Consider the following 18,599-nt stretch of genomic DNA (forward strand, 5'->3'; position numbering starts at 1 on the left):
TCTATTAGCAACATTTGTACAGTGGTTCAGCACTGTGCCAAGTTACTCGGAGAGGCTGAAGAAACTCCATCCCTTGGCATTTTCAAAACTCAACTGGACAAAGCCCTGAGCAACTCGATCAATCTGTGGAATAAGCTGAATGCTGCTTCAAATAGCACACTCCAGAGGTCCCACTCAACCATGTTCCTTTTATTATTCTTCTTTTTATAATGAACGCTTGTCAAATTACAAGCCCTCAGTTACAATCTCTATACAAAAAAGGATGCTGAGACCTCATATTTGACCAAGGTAAATAAACCATTTGAGACCTTCTTCCTCCTTGAAATGTCACCAAGTGAGCTCTACAGGAAGGTAGGCAATGCACTTGGAGCACAAATGATTAATTCCAATGCCTGAGTTTTCACTAGACTTCCCAGGTGGTTTTTGCAGCCTGCAGTGAGCTTTATGTTGCCATGGCTACTCTTACAAATATTTCACCCCTCCTTTCACGCTAATCACATCATAGCTGCAGTATAGACATGCCCTACCAGGTACCTCAGCCACAAACTCATTTTTTCCTCTACCACCTCTGCAAATCTAAGAATTGATTTAAAGTAAATTCACCCTTCTTCAGACAGATACAAGTAAGTATTACTTAGATCATTTGTTTCCCTAGTCTTAATCTCTTTGCTAGCATTGAAACGATAGGTCTCTCTGTATCTTTCAAATTTCAGAGTGTTAAGTCACATCTCTTTCATATCACAGTCTTGACATAATTTGTTTGCAAAGGGCATTCAAATCAGCCACTGGGGACCGCGTGCCTGGGGAGCTGCAGGTTGCACATCCCCAGAGAAATAGGAACAGTGCCTGCCTCTCCGGACTGGAGGTCTGTGGCAGAGCAAGCACTGCAAAGGGCATGATCAGCAAAGTCCCTGAGGTCAACTCAGTTTGTGTTCCAGAGTGGAAAATAGTGTGCAGTGTTGACAGCTGCTCTTCCAGTCTTTCCTCCAGCCTTTAGTATCTCTTGTTTTTCCTGAGCTCCAACTCTGACTAATATCTCCATTTAGTTAATACAAAACGATTGCTCCAGTTGCAAGAAAAAAGCTCGAGTAACCAGATACTCATTATAGGAGAGCAGCCTGATGAAGAAAGGAACTTAAGTAGTTCCAAAAGCTGGGCTTCCCTACAAGCTTTTATTTTAGTATTGACTGACATTTTTAAAAGCTCGCATCTGTGTAGAGACCAAGATATCAAAGAACACTCACATTTATGTTGTAATATTTCCCTGGGCTGAGGCGCTTAACAACCCCTTTCTCCTCTAACCAGCTACATCCATGAAACTTGTAGTATTGCAGTTATTTCTGGAGACACTGTCCCTGCCAATTGCCAGCCAAGCATGGCTGGAAACCCCCCACTGAGTCCAAAACACATGGCTGAAGAGCAGCACAATGCTAAGGTTTACTTCCAAAGAAAAGCAAGCTGAAAATCTGCCCAGCTCCACCTCTCAGGTCATCGAATTTAAGTACTCAGCAATACTACATTAGCCTGGATAAACTCATGGTTTACACACATGAGCACAATCACAAAAACCCATTTGGGTAATGACTTTTTTACGATATTCAAGATTTCTGCATTTGCAGATCCACATGCAGAAGATACAGCAGGGAAACAACGCCACAAAATCCACATTGAGAACACTGCTAAAAGCTTTAAATTCTCTGCAAACTCCTGACCAACGTAAACACTCTACACTCTTAAGATTGAATGGTTTGGTGTTACAGGTGTGCTAGGAAGACATCAGCTGCTTTAATCTCTAGGCACTTATCTCATAGTCAACTACGTAGTCAATGCAGGACACCCATCTTCTCAGTGCTTCAGCTTAAGCTGCCCAGATAAAGCAGCAGAGCACACAGGGGCTTTCACGTGGTGCTATTTCAAGAACAGATTTTTATGGGCACATCATCCACAGATTCTATACGTTATATAGAAACGTATCAAGTCTTGCTTTGTGTTGAGTGATAAGAAGCACCCGGAAAACTGAGCTGCTCCTATGCCAGGCCCAGGCCCCACCTTCCTCAGCTGCCCCACATGGCGGCACAGGCAGCTCCACTGCACAGGCCTGGCAGGGAACGAGCCAACACCTAATGCTCCTTTCCCTCCTCATTTTGAGAACATCAGTGAAGCAGACCAGAATTTAAGTATGTGAACAATACACTAAGCACAGATGAGACTTATTTGTCTTAAATCTCCATCCCAAGAGTCTCCAGCCCGAGAGGGGACTCTCTCCCCAGTGCTCTTCTCTCCTCTGCCGCTCCTCTCAGGACTGAGGAACGCCTGCAGGAGTGTTGATGGATGACCTGGATGCTCATTTTTTTTTTGCCTATTTACCTCCCTCAGAAGTCGATCTTTCCTTAAAACACACTGTAATAGGTAGCCACTCTGCAGTACTCTCTGAAGAATAACAAACCAGGGCTTAAAGCTCATGTTTGATCAGTTTAACACTGACCCTGCAACCCTATTCCCAGGGCCTCCCACCAACATGGAAACCACCTGCCCATGTCATATGTGAACACCCCTGTCCGCACGTACAAATAAATCAGGAACCTCAAGTTTATTCTGCTTAAAACACTCAAAAAATGCAACTACTAATAAAACACAGGTGAAGCTGGACATAATTCATTATAATGTACTAAACTATTGCTTCAAACAGCTGAAATCAAGAAAGCAAGGCACAATTATGGTTAATAAGCAGATAAAATTATCAGGAAGCGAACTTATGCAGATCATTAAAACTGCCTGAATATACATGCAAGCCTGGAACAGGCCTCCCCTCTCTCACCCACCTCAAAAATGCTAAACTATTGCAGTTCAAAATACAACAGTAGGCAAAATTTGTGATTGGAATTATTTTTGCTCCTCAATCAGAGAAGTGCATTAATGAAATCAAAACGTTCATGTCAAGTTCAGGTGTTTCAACACATCCCTTGAGCTACATGATCTAGGAACATGGAAAGATCACTCAGTTAAATTATTTCAGGTTCTAATAAGAAGTCCACCAATTAATCAAACTAAATACATATTGTGTTTCAGGCTCCTTTGGTGATCAAAACCTGAAATGTAAAGGGCAAATGTGTCAACAGGGGAAAAAGAAAGGAAAAGACTTTTGTTTCAAACATTTTGTTGCTTGGAATGGGTCAATTAAAAACCACAAAACACAGGAGGATTCATGAGTTTATCCTATATATTATGTGATGTCAAACATACAGAATGATCAATTAATTACGTGCTATGCAATGTGCCGACTGGTGAAAAAGGAAAATTCCTTAAAGGTTTCATGTTGTGGAGGGACATGAACGAAACCAACTTCCTGTGGCAGCAATGACTCACCAAAGAAGAAAATGTGATGTCTCAAACTCCTATATTTTCTGTGGGCTTTACTTTTGAACCATGGGTTATACAACCTGTATGTACACTGGATGGCTGCAGTATATCCTGTGAGGCATTCAGATCTGGCAGTAGGTTGAGCCAACTTGTGAAGATGCAGATGGGTAGATGCACATGGACTATTTCCTACACAGCTGCCTGTAACTTCAAGGAGAGTGTTAATGTGGTGGTCCCTTGTACACCTTCCTTTGCTGCCTCAGCACCAGACCTCACATATCTGAGAAATGCTTTTTTTTTTTTATTATTATTTTTTTTCCTAGGGATGGGGTGGGGGCAAGAGGTGATGGATTTCCTAGGTCACCTCTGAGGCTGGTCATGTTCTTACATCAGACATGCAGCAAGGGAGCCAGCCCCAAGCCTGCAGAATGCCTCATAAATCTCAAAGGAACAAAGACCCTTTTCTTACTTAGAAAGAGCAAACTAAATTTATCCAAGAAGGTGACCAAAATACAGCCCATCCAGCAAGCTAATAAGGGTGCTCCAATCGAGGAGAAGCAAAAGATCACAGATGGAATTACAGAAAAATTAGGTTAATCTCTCAATATGCAAAGTTGATTTGCTGCTGAACTGGTGATCTCTGATCTTAATCACCTTAATCATCCTCCCTGTCTGAGAACATTCTAAGGGAATTACAGCAGCCAAACTAACACATTTAAGAAGAAAAAATAATAATTAGTCTCCCTAGTTACTTCCTACAGAGCAGACTTACATTAAAAATTAATAAACTAAAATATTTATCAAAGCTTTCTTCAAGGATCAACTAATTAAAGAGTTAAAAAACCCAAACCAACAACGACAAAAAAGCACTCCAAGGTGCTCTGGGTTAGGTCTCAACCATGTATAATCAGAGAGGTTTGAATGAGCTTTCTTTTCCCAAACAAATATATGATGTCATTAATCTCCTGAACCTTGAAGTTGTTGAAGAAGATCTGACCTAATACCAGTTAATTCCTGCTGTGAGCAGAATTGTAATCTCTCTTACAAACCAGATCTGACCTGGATCCAAGTCAAGAATTTTAAGAGTGAACAAAATAGGGGGAAAATTAAAAACCCCTACAAAATAGATGTACCTGCTATGCCTAACACACAGACAAATTTAGATTATTTGTATTGATACAAAAGCTAAACTGTTATCAACTGCATATACTGCACCCCAATACTGAGTCCATAAATGCAGAATCAATTAAGACCTATGCTGTTTACATATATATATCTACCACACGTACTTCCTTTGCTAAAAAACATTTAGCAGGACAGCTGCTAACATCCTTAAGCTCTACACTTCCTGGATTTAACAGTAAACCTGTAAGCTCACTTACTTATGTCCCATGTTCTTGAACATTTTGAGGACTAAGGAGGCTAGTAATCACACACATTTTAATTTGAGCTGCCACACTGTACAGCTGAAAGTATATCAGAGATTCACTGTAAAGCTTAAACAGAAATAAACTCATTGTAAACTCACGTATCTGTGTGCATACACACAAAGAGGATTGTAGGCTTGTGAACATCAGCATAACTGCCTGGAGAATATACTTTGCAAAAACAAAATGAAGAAGATCACCCCACAGATTTTCATTTATTTGTTTCTTCATTACCTTACAAAACAAACAGAAGAACCTACATGTTATCTGGATCCTTGTTCTCAGCAACATCACACTCCTCAGGAAGTTTTCAATCACAGCCGTATTAACTAGAACTCCAGCAAGCTCTTCCTTTTACAGCTGAAATGACATGTAATCTTCCCCACTAAAACTAGCCAACAGATTACAGTCAAGTTTCTAAAAATTTGTTTGCTCCAGACACATCTCCATCAAGTTCCATTATTTCTTTTCACTGAAAGTCTGGGAGATACATAGACAAATAGAAACAAAGCCAGTCCAGACATTCAAGGGCAGCCCTGCACTGTTCTTACCTTTCTGAAACCCACACAGAGCTGTTGCCAGGTGCTGCTCCAGCAAAGCAAAAAACCCCAGGTATACCCAGGCTTCCACCCCCACTGCTCCATGCCACCAGCCTCTCGGGCCCCAGCTCACCCCAAAGCACAATGTGCTAAACTCCTGGTGTGGGGGTGTGTGGGGAACCACAAACTATGGCATTTCTTAACTTGCACCTGCCTGAAACATTTCTTTTGAAGACACAGGTGTCCTGCAAACACCCTAATGCAATACAGAGACACACCAATTGTGAGCTTGCCACAGCCTAATTTTTAGGTTGCACACCAAGAGAGACAGCCATGTGAATGCTAAGCAAGAGCATGAAATAAGAGTGAAAGAAGTTGAAAAATCCTCTCTCAGTGAACTGGGAAGACACAGCAGCCATTCTCCCCAAAGCCTGCTATGGCATCCTTAGCTACTATGCTCTCAGCTGAGTAAAAATCTATGAAAACTCAAAAAACAGCAACACCGAGTCCCATGACAACTAAGAGGGTGCCAGCAGGAATGAAGGGAGCTATCTACCCCTGGCCACATGTTAATAAATTCATCAGCCTCCAAGAGCATTTCAAAAGGACCACTCCCCTCCAGACCACCTCAAGAAAGCACTTTAAAGGATAAGCCACGACCACAGACAGTGCAAAATCCAACTTACCAGTACAAGTAATAGGCTAAAGCCAGGGTGATGAGCGTAGCACAAACTCCAGCTAGCAAGCATATACCCGACTGGTTTACCAACATCTTCCCAGTTTGTTATTGATTATTACAGCCAAAAAAAGGAGGAGGAGAAACAGAACAGCAAAAATGGACGACGCAAGTCTTGGTTAGGAGAGCAAATTGGTCTTGACATGGAGGAGGGATTATGATGACAAAAGCACATTGAGGTAAATCTGGAAGTGCTGCAGCTACTAAAACTGCCCGCTCAGAAGTCAGAAAGAGAGAGCTGGATATCCTCTTTGCTACACATTTTCATAAAACACCAAATTAAAAAGGCCCCTCTTACCTCAAGAATGAAGGTATGACTGGGGCACAAGTGGACTAATATTTAAAATAGGTAATACTTCCCAATAAATATTACTGTCAGGTGGTGTTGCTGACAAACTAAGCCTTTGCTTTAATCCAGTAATCTTCTTACAGCAAATTACCAGGCTACGATCAACTGGATTCACTCGTGTGGGAAGGTACGGATGTTCTGCACTGCCGCCGGACACTTTTCTTTTCCAATCCCACCCCCAGGAGCCAGATTTTAACAAAGAAGAACCTCCACCCCACCAAAGTTTCTCTTTCTCATCCATCAGGACTGAAGACAAGGTTTCAGAGAGCACCATGGCCGAGAAAGGGTTTGGTCTCCACCCAGAGCACAGTCCTTGCAGAGCACAAGGACCCCTCACCTTAGCGGTGAGATTACGGGGCATCTTTAAACTGCACAGACTGAAGAAAGGAGCTCTGCAGCCAGGCAGGGAGCAGGCTCCCACCTGCTTTGCTTGGAGGGAAATTTGGGATTCCACTGCCTTTACCCTTTCTCTGCACCTGTATTTTCTCCAAATTCAGGGCTTTAGGGAGGCCTGAGCTGCTCCTGCGGCTTGATTAACAAAAAGGAGAACCCCAGAGCCTAGAAAGGAAAGAAGCAAAGCAGCAGCAGTTACACCTGACCCAGGCAGTAGGAACACAGTGCCACTGGTGTCATCCAAGGTTCAGGGGCCCATCCAGCTGTTCTGCACCATAGCCTTGCCAGTCCAGATAGAGAGAGACTTGAGGCCACATCTGCCCAGGGACACAACAGTCAGACCAAAGAGCATGATTCCCCTTTACCTCCCATTACACCAACACAGCCCTTCCTGCAGATACAGTTTTCAGGAGAGTAACTGATTCCCACCTGGTAGGGGTTAGGCCTCTCAGAGAAGCAAGAAGAAACAAAATTTAAACAGAATGCAACTTAAATACCAAAGAAAATTTAAAGTAGTAGCCACAGATCCTCTGAACGCTCCCATTTTTAACTCACAGTTTAGCAGCAGCACTACAGAAAGCTGTGGCATGCTGTTAGGTCCTCTTAAACCCTTGGCTGCCCTGTAAGAGGAGTCACACATATTTTAGGAGACTTTATTAAAGTGGAAAGAGACAGTCCAGGAACACTTAAGATACAATAAATAGAAAGTTTTTACAATCAAAGAAACAGACAATATTTGGAACTACTTGGCCAAAAAGGAAAAAAAAAAAAAAAAAAGAAGCAGTGAATTTGAAAACCCCAGACAAATAGGAGATTTTATCTGGTATGAAGTTCAGCAGAGCTGGGTGGAAAAAAAATAAAATATGAAGCTGCCTCTGAGCTGAACAGCACAAACATGATGTACTTTAGAAAGTGTGGTGAGTAGGGTCCAGTAAAAACCAACTTTGTACAATATTAATGAATTAAAGGGAAATTTCATGAGGTCTCTATGCACCAAGTCAACAGGTCCTCCCATCCTCTTACCTCCTGTGCAAAGTTAAAGTCTACTGTAAAATCTTTTCCAACCTTGTCTATAGCTTAACCACATTTTTCAAGTGATACACTTGATAAAAATCTGTGATTACACAGATAAAAGTCTTGCTATTATCTGCAACTTTGTCAGTGAAGAACATAGCTTGCAACTCAATTCCCTGCTTGGACCTAATCAGTTTCTGTGGGTTCCAAAGTAATTTCTTACTGATTATGTTCCCCATTCTCATTTTGAGACTGCTTACATGGTTTCTGTTCTCAATTACTGAAAGAAAATTGTATGAAATCGTCTTAAAATAAACCCCAAATCCAAGAGACAAACATACATGTAGTTGGAAGATGACAGAAGGGGTCCAGACATGCAGAGTGTGTAAACTGGAACCTGCAGTATTTTTGTAGGTGAAGATCAATCACCAGTTTACAGGACTGCTGTTCTCTACCTTTCCAGTGCACTGTGTTCATTACAAAAAATGCATATAGTGGAATGTGACTGGGCACAGGACAGCCTCAGGATTTTGCAAACAAAACCCAAAACCAAGTAGCAATTATTAAGAGGCCTTATTTGAAAAAAAAAAAAAATAAAAAAAATTGGGATTGGGATATTGCACTAATTGCCTATCTTTGTAGCCAGGCTTAGTTGGTATTCCTATTAGAAAAGCAATTCTAAAATTATAGTGCTGGTATTCAAGCAGTGATTCTATAATACCAGCCCTTACATAACAAACAGAAAAGGAATTATCTAACAGAAGCCCTATTAGTACAAAATTATTTGAGTAACAGGCCTTTTGTATTGTATAAAATAGATCAATGTTACATAATTATATAATGTTGCCAGTCTTTGTCTCCGATCATTAAGAAAATCCTCAGTAGTGTCTACTCATCTTTAAGACTACACAAAATGCCCCTTTTCACTCCAAGTCGTTGACTTTTCAAGGCAGGTGGCAATTCATCTTTTGTATCCAGATAAAATTACACTACAAAAGAAATTTCAGGAGCTTAAGTGCACCTACAGACCATGCTGTAAAAACTCATGTCCCTTAAGATAGATTGTGTGAATCCAGAAGATGCTTTGTGGCATAGTTTCCTTACCTGAAACAGGGGTGTCAAATAAGCGATAAACAAAAAGGTCTCATTTGCAACCACCTGAAATAAGTGTCATTAGAAGAATGATAGATTTTGTTTTCTGGATGGAAAATATGGAAAAAAAAAAAAAATCAGACCTCAAACATAACAAGCAAAGAGAGACAGTCAGGAGATACCTGTTAGCATGTAAATGTTCTGTGGCTGAACAAAAAGGTTCCGACTGGAGCCAAATGAAGTCTCAGCAAGCACTGTAGGCATGACTACAAGCCCCTAACAAAAGTTCAGAGCTTTTCTCAGAAGTACTTACTGCATGTTTGGGAAGAAACTGAATGCCAGCCTTGTGAGCATTGCTGAGATGCTTTAAGTTTAAGGTATGAAACATTGCCCTCTGCAAAAGAGGAAGAATATGCTTTAGTCTGTTGCATTTGCAGCAACACATGCTCACAGCTGGAACTGAGCTGAGGCTCTTGGGGCTGTCTTGTCCCAAACCCACCACCTCATAGAATCATAGAATTGGCTGGGTTGGAAGGGACCTCAGAGATCTTCAAGTCCAACCCTTGATCCACCGCTGCAGTTGCTAGACTATGGCACTGAGTGCCACATCCAGGCTCTTTTTAAATATCTCCAGGGACGGAGAATCCACTACTTCACTGGGCAGCCCATTCCAATGTCTGATCACCCTCTCTGTAAAGAAATTATTTCTAATATCTAACCTAAACTTCCCCTGGCACAACCTAAGACCATGCCCTCTTGTCTTGCTTAGAGTTGCCCGGGAAAAGAGCCCAACCCCCCCCTGGCTATCACCTCCTTTCAGGGAGTTGTAGAGAGTGATGAGGTCTCCTCTGAGCCTCCTCTTCTCCAGGCTGAACAGCCCCAGCTCCCTCAGCCTCTCTTCATAGGATCTGTGCTCGATTCCTTTCACCAGCCTGGTTGCCCTCCTTTGGACCTGCTCCAGCACCTCAATCTCCTTCCTGAACTGAGGGGCCCAGAACTGGACACAGGACTCAAGCTGTGGCCTCACCAGCGCTGAGTACAGGGGCAGAATCACTTCCTTGGACCTGCTGGCCACACTGTTCCTGATACAGGCCAGGATGCCATTGGCCTTCTTGGCCACCTGGGCACACTGCTGGCTCCCTCCCACCTTGTCCTCATTACAATCTAGGAGACAGAAGACTTGGCACACTGACTTTGCTAGCTTACACTTCACCCTTCTGCTCCAGTGTTTGCTAATACTATCTGAACTGTCAGGATAGAAAACCACAAATAGATAATAACTGTTATTACTGTTAATAAATAAACAAATAACACAACAAAGTGAAGGCCCCAGATGTTATCCTCAAGCTCACAGTTTACCAGCCATGGAGAAAAGCTGCTCTAAAAGATAGCCAAGAAGCAGAATAATGCTGCTCATTTTGTCAAGAAGTCGTCAGCCTTCTTGACAGATCTGTGACAAGTGAGAAAGACCTTTCAGCCTACTGTCATCAGACTGACATTTGTCACATGAAGAAGGATGTCTCCTCTAGACACTTCTTTATAGTAATTCTACACTTCAATCAGCAACTTTTCCAGGGTTTGACCCAAACAGCAAATTTTCCAGGGTTTGACCTGGGAGAGAACTGGGGTCCACATGGATGGGGAGGGAAGAAAGAAGTCACCATTCTTAAGTATGTGGGTTTAGAAGATCACCACCACAGAGGGGAGAGAGAATGGAAGTGAAAATAACTAAAAACAGAAGTGGTAGGTGTTCTGATGGGTGACTGACTGTCATCAAGGTAGCTTATGATAAGACTTCATTGTTTTGCAGTCAGGAAGGAATAAGAGGTGAAAAATGTGGGTTGGAAGACCAGCAGGCACACAATCCTAACAGTTCTTCAGCCAGTTCATGCAAACTGAATTGGCAGTCTGACTTAGACTGGGGACCTTGATCCTGCAGAGAAGGAAGATGTTCATCACAGTGCTGCTTCATGCAGTGCTGTGTGCCACTTCCTATTCACAACCCAAAAGGTAAGAAACTCAGATAGAGCAGTATGACAGGGAAGGGGCCCACAACACTCCACTTTGTCCTTGTACAGGATCCAACTGCCGTTCTCTTTCCTGTCACCTTGGCTGCCATCAGCAGTATGTTCCTACCCAAACACAATAGATATACTTCTTTTGGATGATTTGACTGACAAATACTTTAAAAAGGCTGTTATCTGTCTGAATTCATCATTATCCTTGTGGTCAGATCTCTTTTTGCCTTTACACAAAAGCAGGCCTCTTTCTAAAAAGACAGGGCAGACAATCAAGCAGACAGATAGCAAAACCAAATATATGCCGGACACTTTTTTGTCCTGTTTTCAGACAAGATCACACCAACCCCTTCTGGCCTAAATATCATTATTGGCAGCAGTCACACACCACACAATCTTTTCCCGTGTAAATGGAAAAAAACTACACTCTGAACAATACCAAAAAAAAACAAACCCCAACAATCCCAAACCCAAGCTTATTCAGCTTCTCTGAACAGTAGCCTTTTAATGCAGTGTTTGAGAGGAAGGTGACCTAAATATCCTTTTACTGAAGGCTGCAGGGATCCCTAAATGACCAGCCCACTAGAAATGCATGCATGCCTTGCACCAGCAAAATTCAGACAGATACTTTGCATGAGGGGAGCTACAACTGATAGCAGAAGCACAGGAGTTTTCACAGATGCTCTCTTGATCTTCTTATCATCATCTCATATAAGCTAGACATAGACAAAAGGATAATGCAATAATTCTGACACACTATTTTCTCAGTCCTACAGGTGCCATGGTACTGATATTAATCTGCCCATGGGAAATTTCTGTGACCTAACTCAAGACAGGTGGGCAGCTGCCCACATGGAAACTTCTACATCTCCATACATTTCACTGCATCATTTCTACTTCTGTCAGAGATGAGCAAGTTCAATGCCATAGAGATTGCTTTCTGTTACCTGGCACAGTTATGAATCACAGAAAGAAATAGAAAATGTGAAATTACTAGTATAAAAGTGAGCACCTGTTTCTTTTGGAGCTTGCAGCGTTTGAGAACAGTTTATCTGTGAAGCCAAAAATTTCTGCCCATCATTTGAAAGATTAGAAGCTAATTAGCAGACGTGTTTATTGTACCAAAGCCTCATATTAAAAAAAAATTGTGTGCCATACTCAAATTCTGGATGTCATCGCTGCTAGCTTGGCAATGCTCTTCAAAAGCTCCTCAGTCAGGCAGAGTAATGGTTTGAGAAGCAGCATTTATGCTCCTATGATTCATTTTTATCTGCCAGAATAACCCTTAGTTCATCTGTAATTTTATGCCAAAAACACAGATATTCAAGGATATTAAAAACTGCTTGCGGTTTGATTCAATGTGTTAACAGAGAACACATTTATAGACAATGAGTCTAGCAAACCAGGCCAGCTTCATTTAAAATAAACAAACAAGCAGACTGGTCTAATTACCAGAGCTAATCTAAAAGAATCTATACTTCTCCAATCAAGTCATACAAGAACTTCCATGCTATTTACTCTGCAATGTATAATTGCTTCTTGAGTCTGCAGTTTCTGCTGTTCACTTTCAAGCCCATTAAACATGAATTACTTCTTTTGATTCATTCTATTTAAATTCCTTTTATCTTTACTACAATAAGACAGATTTTGGAAAAAAACTGTAATAATTGAAACTTCACTGCATTGATAAGAAGCACTTTTTTGCAACTAAGTTCATTACTTCCAGGCAACTGGAAGCTTGTCCTATGCCTGGTTGGACTGAACCTTCACTAGTCCCTACTCCTAGGCACTGATAGGGGCTCACTCATGCTTGAGATTTGCTTGTATATCTGCTTTTATAATTACTCATCCTAGGTCTGTACCAACAAGATATATCTTAAGCTAAACTGTATTATTATTTTTGTTTGTTTGTTTAGAATTTTTTAGAAAACAGATAATTTTGGCAGGCTGTCTTAGGGAACAGTTTAGTAAAGCTGAGAAATTGGTAGCGGTAGGCACAGCGGGATAAACACAGCATCACCTGCAACTGGGCCATAAACTTATGTTACTAAATATCCCAGCACCACCGTGGCTCACATTGAAGATAATTTCCTTCTGGGGCACCACATGGCAATAGCAAGCAGCATTGCTGTACCTTCAGTATAGGGAAAAGAACCACACAATGAGATATTTAGGGCTTTTGATCCCACCTTGCAATACAGACCCAAAGTACACATTTCCCACTGAACAAGGCAAAGGCTCACCAAGCAGGGACAAGGAGGATCTGTCCTGACAACCATCCAGAAGGGACCTTCAAAACAAGGCACTGCAGCCAGGTCCTGTGATGCTGGTGAGCAGCCCACACTCGTGGGCAGCTGATGTTCAGCCCAGCCAGCTCCAGCAGCTCCACCTGCTCTCTGACACAGCACGGCACCACCACTTGCCACAACACCCCAGCAACTGCATCACTTGCCCTCACTGCTTCCAAGCTTCCTCCTCCCTGTTTTTCTCCTTGCTGAAGCAAGGATGCTTGCTCTGTCTTTGGAGGGGTGTGCTCTGTTTGCCAGCCAGTTTCAATGACAAATGTATTTGGGTTGAGTGACTGCCAGCTCCTCAGTCTCAAACCAAGACTCAGGCTGCTTGTCCCATTAAACTTGAACACCACAGCCAAAACTGAAAGGGATGATTCTCTTAAGGGGACACATGACCTCTGAGACAAAACTAGCCTTGCTGGTATGGCATAATAATATCATCCTGAAACACATGCTGCAATAGCATTGGTATTCCCTGTACTTTCTGCTGCTTTGGAAAATACTATCAAAGGTCCTAAATGTGTGGCTTCTGCAACTTAAAAAAACTTGTGAAAACAATTGCTCCCATTGGCAATACTTATAATTGTTTTGAAAACATCACAGTGTTAAGAGCAAATGCCATTCTATCTTATTATAAAGCACTTTCAGTTTGGATTATTCTGCTCAAAATAAACATCCCTAGGAGCCTCGGTGTATAGGTCCTTGGTCTTTGATTTCTGCTAGCTGACCCCTTCAGCTGTAAGTGGTGCCTGTGCTGGTCAGAGCAGTGACCACCCTGGCAGGACTTAACAGCAATGGATCCAGGGCACAAGCATAGCCAGCATCATCCTACAAGGCTGCTCTTTCCCTAAGTTTTCTTAGGGAAGCACAGCATAGTGGGGTGCAGTCCCAGTGTCTCAAAGATCAAGAGGATCAAGTGACAAACACAGCTGTCAGGCTCACTTCTTCCAAATACAAGACACCACAAGCTGAGCTTCTGGTGCCCACCTTTTATACCCAGGCTCAGTAGTTAGAGGAGACATACTAAAGTGAAGGACATGGAAACAGTATTTGTCCCATCCTGGAAGAGTTCAGAGCAACACTTGCCACGTTGCAGAACAGTGGTCTTTGCTACAATGCACCTAACACAGGAAAGCCTTCTTGAGAGTTTCTACACTACCAAGGAAAATTTCATTTTCAGAGTATACCACCTCAATGAGCTATCTAAAACAGAGAAAAGAGAACATTACTTCTGCATATTGCACAAAATTGACTCTCAGCTTAAAAACCTCAGCACATCAGACTGACTGCTAGTAGCTTTTCAGAACATTGCTCTGTCAGTGAAAAGGCCTCTGTCCTACAGGCTTTGAGACAGCCTCTTACCACAGCCTTCATGTTGGTAAGTTAAATATGAAAGATGAGAATGTAACTGGTTTTCTGATATATTTTACATTTCTCCCTGCTTGAACTACAGAAAACTCTTGAAATTATAATTGCTGTGACCATTTTAGTGAGCTGCGTTTTGTTTTAGACTATTAAATTTTTACGTCCCCAAGTGCTTTGCAAAGATTTTATTTTTTTCTTTCTCTCTCTGTAGCTCCCGACTAAGGTTATATGAAAATGTAATCTTCCAACAATTGTTACAAAAATTGTAGCCTGGCAAGTCAGAGAAAGATAAATCCCCTCATGCAGACACACGAGAAGGACAATAGCAGCAGACGATACCTGTAGGGCTTCTGCCTATGCATAAGCCCCAACAGGAGGAGATATCTGCTATCATAATTTGGCCTCCCCACAATTCAGTCCCTCACCTCTTTGACAGTCTGCCCGCTGGTACTAGTTGTGCTTTGGTTCATGAAATGGAGATTTGTTCTGCAGAAGCAGCATCCACTGGGACACTGAAAAGCTCTCAGTACAATTTTTCTAATTCACGTTAATATCTATTGAACCACTCAGGATTCATCTGAACAATCAAGAAAGTGAAGGCTAGAGGAATTATTCATGGGATTATTCAACCCATGCAATCTGAACATGGCTCCTTCATTCAGAACATTTAATTTCCAGATTATTCCTCCTCACAAATTCTACTGACCTGAGCTAAGACACCCTGGCACACACTACACCAGGGTTCAGGCACCAGGCTTGGCAGCCTGCAGGGCTGGGTAAAAGAAGCCCAAGTTTTCTCGTCTCCAAACAGAAGCAGAGCTTGAAAATTCAGGAGCTGTGCCCCCTAAGCACATTTTAGCTTCTCAGTAACACTCACACTGACAGCCTTTTCAGCCTTAAACACAAAGAAGAAAGGCAAAAATTGCAGTCACGGGAGCTGAAAAATAGGCTACAAACCAGCAAACTCATAAAAACAGGCTTTCCTGTATTTCTGGGGCATTGCTCTTACAGTGATGGCAACAAGCCCCTGCAAAAGTATTTTGCAAAAGCTGGTTTTGAAATTAGCTACTCACCATGAGACCATAACGTGGCTACTTGAATGACCCAACCTAATGGGTACCTCTCCAACCACCAAAGCTGCAGATGGTCTGCATTAACCAGATTCAGCTGCAATAACTATTTTTATGTGTGTGTGTGTGGTAAAATTTTGATCCAAGAACATTTGGCACTTCCAAAAGTGGTTATTTTCCCACCCAATATGATCAAAGATAAACATGTAAACTTCCTTGCAGCAGGAAAATTTAAATCTTCAAAAGGGATGTAACTTTGCATGGGGTCAGAGTACTTGCCCTGAACCTATATTCAGCCCTGTGGCTGTTCCAATATGTACTGTCCTGTGAATCACAGCTTTCAAAACTATCTCACAGAAACAAAGGTTTCTTGGAAGACTACTTGTCCTATAATAGACTTTGAAAGGTTATAAAATACTAAAGCAATAATTTGGGCCTTTGCAAAATCACCAAGATTTTAATCATCAAGGTTAAACTACTCTCCTATGAAAAAAAAAAAAAAAAAAAGCTACTATAGCCTATGAAGGGGCACGGTACCAGAAATCATCATTAAAATGTGAACACCTGACACTAACCATTCCAGGGTTTTATGATCCTGTCCTGGAAAAATCCTGTCGTATTTCTGTGTCAGTGTGACCTCATCAGTTTTCCACTTTTGCCCTTACTGTTTGTATGAAAGCCCATAAAAAAGGGCAAAAGGAAGGAATTTTGCTGCTTATCACTCAACATTTCCATATCTGATTACTGGACATAATTTAAGGTTGTTTGAAATAAAGGCAACCCTAAGATGACCCCAGATCCAGCATTCATGAGATTTCTAAGAACACTGTAAGGAGGTCCTCAAAGCTCTGTAAAGCAACAGTTTGCCTTCCATATTTAAGGGGGCAGGCAATAGTTAAGTGTTTCTAGAATCTTCTGGAGGTTTATTTGTGGTTAAGTCTTTGCTGCAATGATTACCAGCAGACAGAGTATACATGAGAGAGCAGGAGCAAACACTACAGCAAGCAACAAGCTTAAGCACTGGTTTCATCCCTATATTAAAATTCTCAGAGTAGGAGACTTCTGACATTTTTTCCCAGCAATTTATATAGCTCAATGAAAACAAAACCAAAACCAAACAAATCCAAAACAAAAACAAAAAAACCAAAACAAAAAAACCCCCAAACAAACAAATGCACCCAACAGGATTTGCACCCCCTATATTTGCTAAAAGCATCTTATTGCTACAGACAAAATGCAGATACAGAAATGTGCGGGAAGACTGCTTTCTTACCACCTCCACTGGGGACCACTTCTGGCACCTGGCAACACTCAGAGCAACAGGAGAATTCCCATTTCCTCCCTCCAGAGAAGTACCACTATTTATGTTTCAAGATATTTGCTTTCTCATTTGCCTATAAGCAAAAAAGATATTCTTGAATGAATGATAGTACAAATATTTTGTTTAGAAGCAAAGTACAATGCAAGCAACATCTAACCCAGATCATGAAGTCTTTAACTCAAACACTTATTATTAAAATTACTCATCTTTCTCTTTTGTTTGAAAAAAAAAAACAAAAACCCCCAACCAAACAAGGAAGCTACTTAATCCTTCTTCTCAAGTACTAATACTACATTCTGCTCCACAGGTACCAGCCACAATTGCTTTTAGAGGGTATAGCTGGCACACACCTATGAAAAAGCCCATGAATACCTATGAAAAGCAAGTGTTCTCAACTTATATTTAGTAGTGAAATTACAGCTTGGATTCAGAGTGGAGAAAAGGCTTGCATACTCAGGAACTAGCCTACCTTTCCGAACTTTACTAATCAGCATAACAAAAGGTATTTCTTTTACCTACAATCTTGTCTTGATAGAAATTATTGAAAATTAAGCAGAAGCAATTATCCACTTTCAAAACACACACTTAATCTCTATATTTTATTAAGAGCTGTTTTTATGATCCTGAAGCAATTAAGTTCATCGTTATTTAATTTTAGATTACTGAGCTGGAGATTTACTTCAGACACAAGCGCACTTTCCACATAATTTAGTCTCAGTAATTAGAAATGTACTTTACCCAGAGGTGGCTTGTTTAAAGTGTGTTATCTTATTCCACAAGCCTTACACCATGAAAGTTTCACTGAGAAATCTACAAACCAAACTTTAAATAACATAAAACCCGCAAAGAAACTCAAATTTACCAGACTGCAAACCTTGGTTTTCCTTAAAAATAAAAAAACGAAGGAAAAATATCCTCCAAATATCTGCCCAACAAGTCAGATGTGTCCCAAAAGCTAATATAAAACATTTATTTAACCCACCACTACCTTTAGGCAGTTTGAAGCCCTAAGAACAAAAAAATGCTCTTCTCACACAAATCACTTAATTTATAAGTTACATCAAGCAGTATGTAATGTCTAAAGGAAAATGTGTACATCTGTTAGGATGCCCAGCAGGCTACCTGCCACAGGATGTCACCAGTGCTGAATTGTTCAGACACTTAACGAAGACTTAGGTGATGGTGTTACCAGAGGAACAGAAATAATGACCAGGCATGCAGGTTCATACTGTATCTATTTAGCCTGGATATCATACCATCCCCAAACTGCTCAAACTGCTCAATTCCAACCTACTATTCAGGAAGGATATTGAGGTCCTGGTGCAGGTCCAAAGGAGGGCAACCAGGCTGGTGAAGGGACTCCAGCACAAGTCCTATGAGGTGAGGCTGAGGGAGCTGGGGCTGTTCAGCCTGGTGAAGAGGAGGCTCAGGGGAGATCTCATCACTCCTCAGGGGAGATCTCATCACTCTCTACAACTCCCTGAAAGGAGGGGGTAGCAGGGGGGGGGGGTCGGGCTCTGCTCCAAAGTAGATACCAGTAAGACAAGAAGGAATGGACTTAAGCTCTGCCGGGGGAGGTTTAGGTTAGATATTAGAAAGAATTTCTTTACTAAGAGGGTGATCA

The 18,599-nt window shown here is 41.6% G+C and overlaps 1 protein-coding gene across 13 annotated transcripts in view; it reads right to left on the bottom strand.

Annotated features, from left to right (window-relative positions):
• Window positions 1-18,599, bottom strand: part of AGPAT3 (1-acylglycerol-3-phosphate O-acyltransferase 3) — a 92,511-nt gene that overhangs the window by 33,007 nt on the left and 40,905 nt on the right. For 7 of the 13 annotated variants that reach the window (XM_071751912.1, XM_071751877.1, XM_071751923.1 and 4 more), the window contains one exon: window positions 16,928-17,048. The exons of 3 other annotated variants lie outside the window; for them this stretch is intronic. The gene's annotated coding sequence lies outside the window, so the exon portion shown is untranslated. Of the gene's footprint in view, window positions 1-6,012; window positions 6,106-16,927; window positions 17,049-18,599 lie in introns of those variants that run through there. 3 more of the 13 variants (XM_071751948.1, XM_071751927.1, XM_071751958.1) reach the window with 2 other exon arrangements.

The sequence above is a fragment of the Heliangelus exortis genome, chromosome 1, assembly GCF_036169615.1.
Source record: "Heliangelus exortis chromosome 1, bHelExo1.hap1, whole genome shotgun sequence".
NCBI classification, from domain to species: Eukaryota; Metazoa; Chordata; class Aves; order Apodiformes; family Trochilidae; genus Heliangelus; species Heliangelus exortis.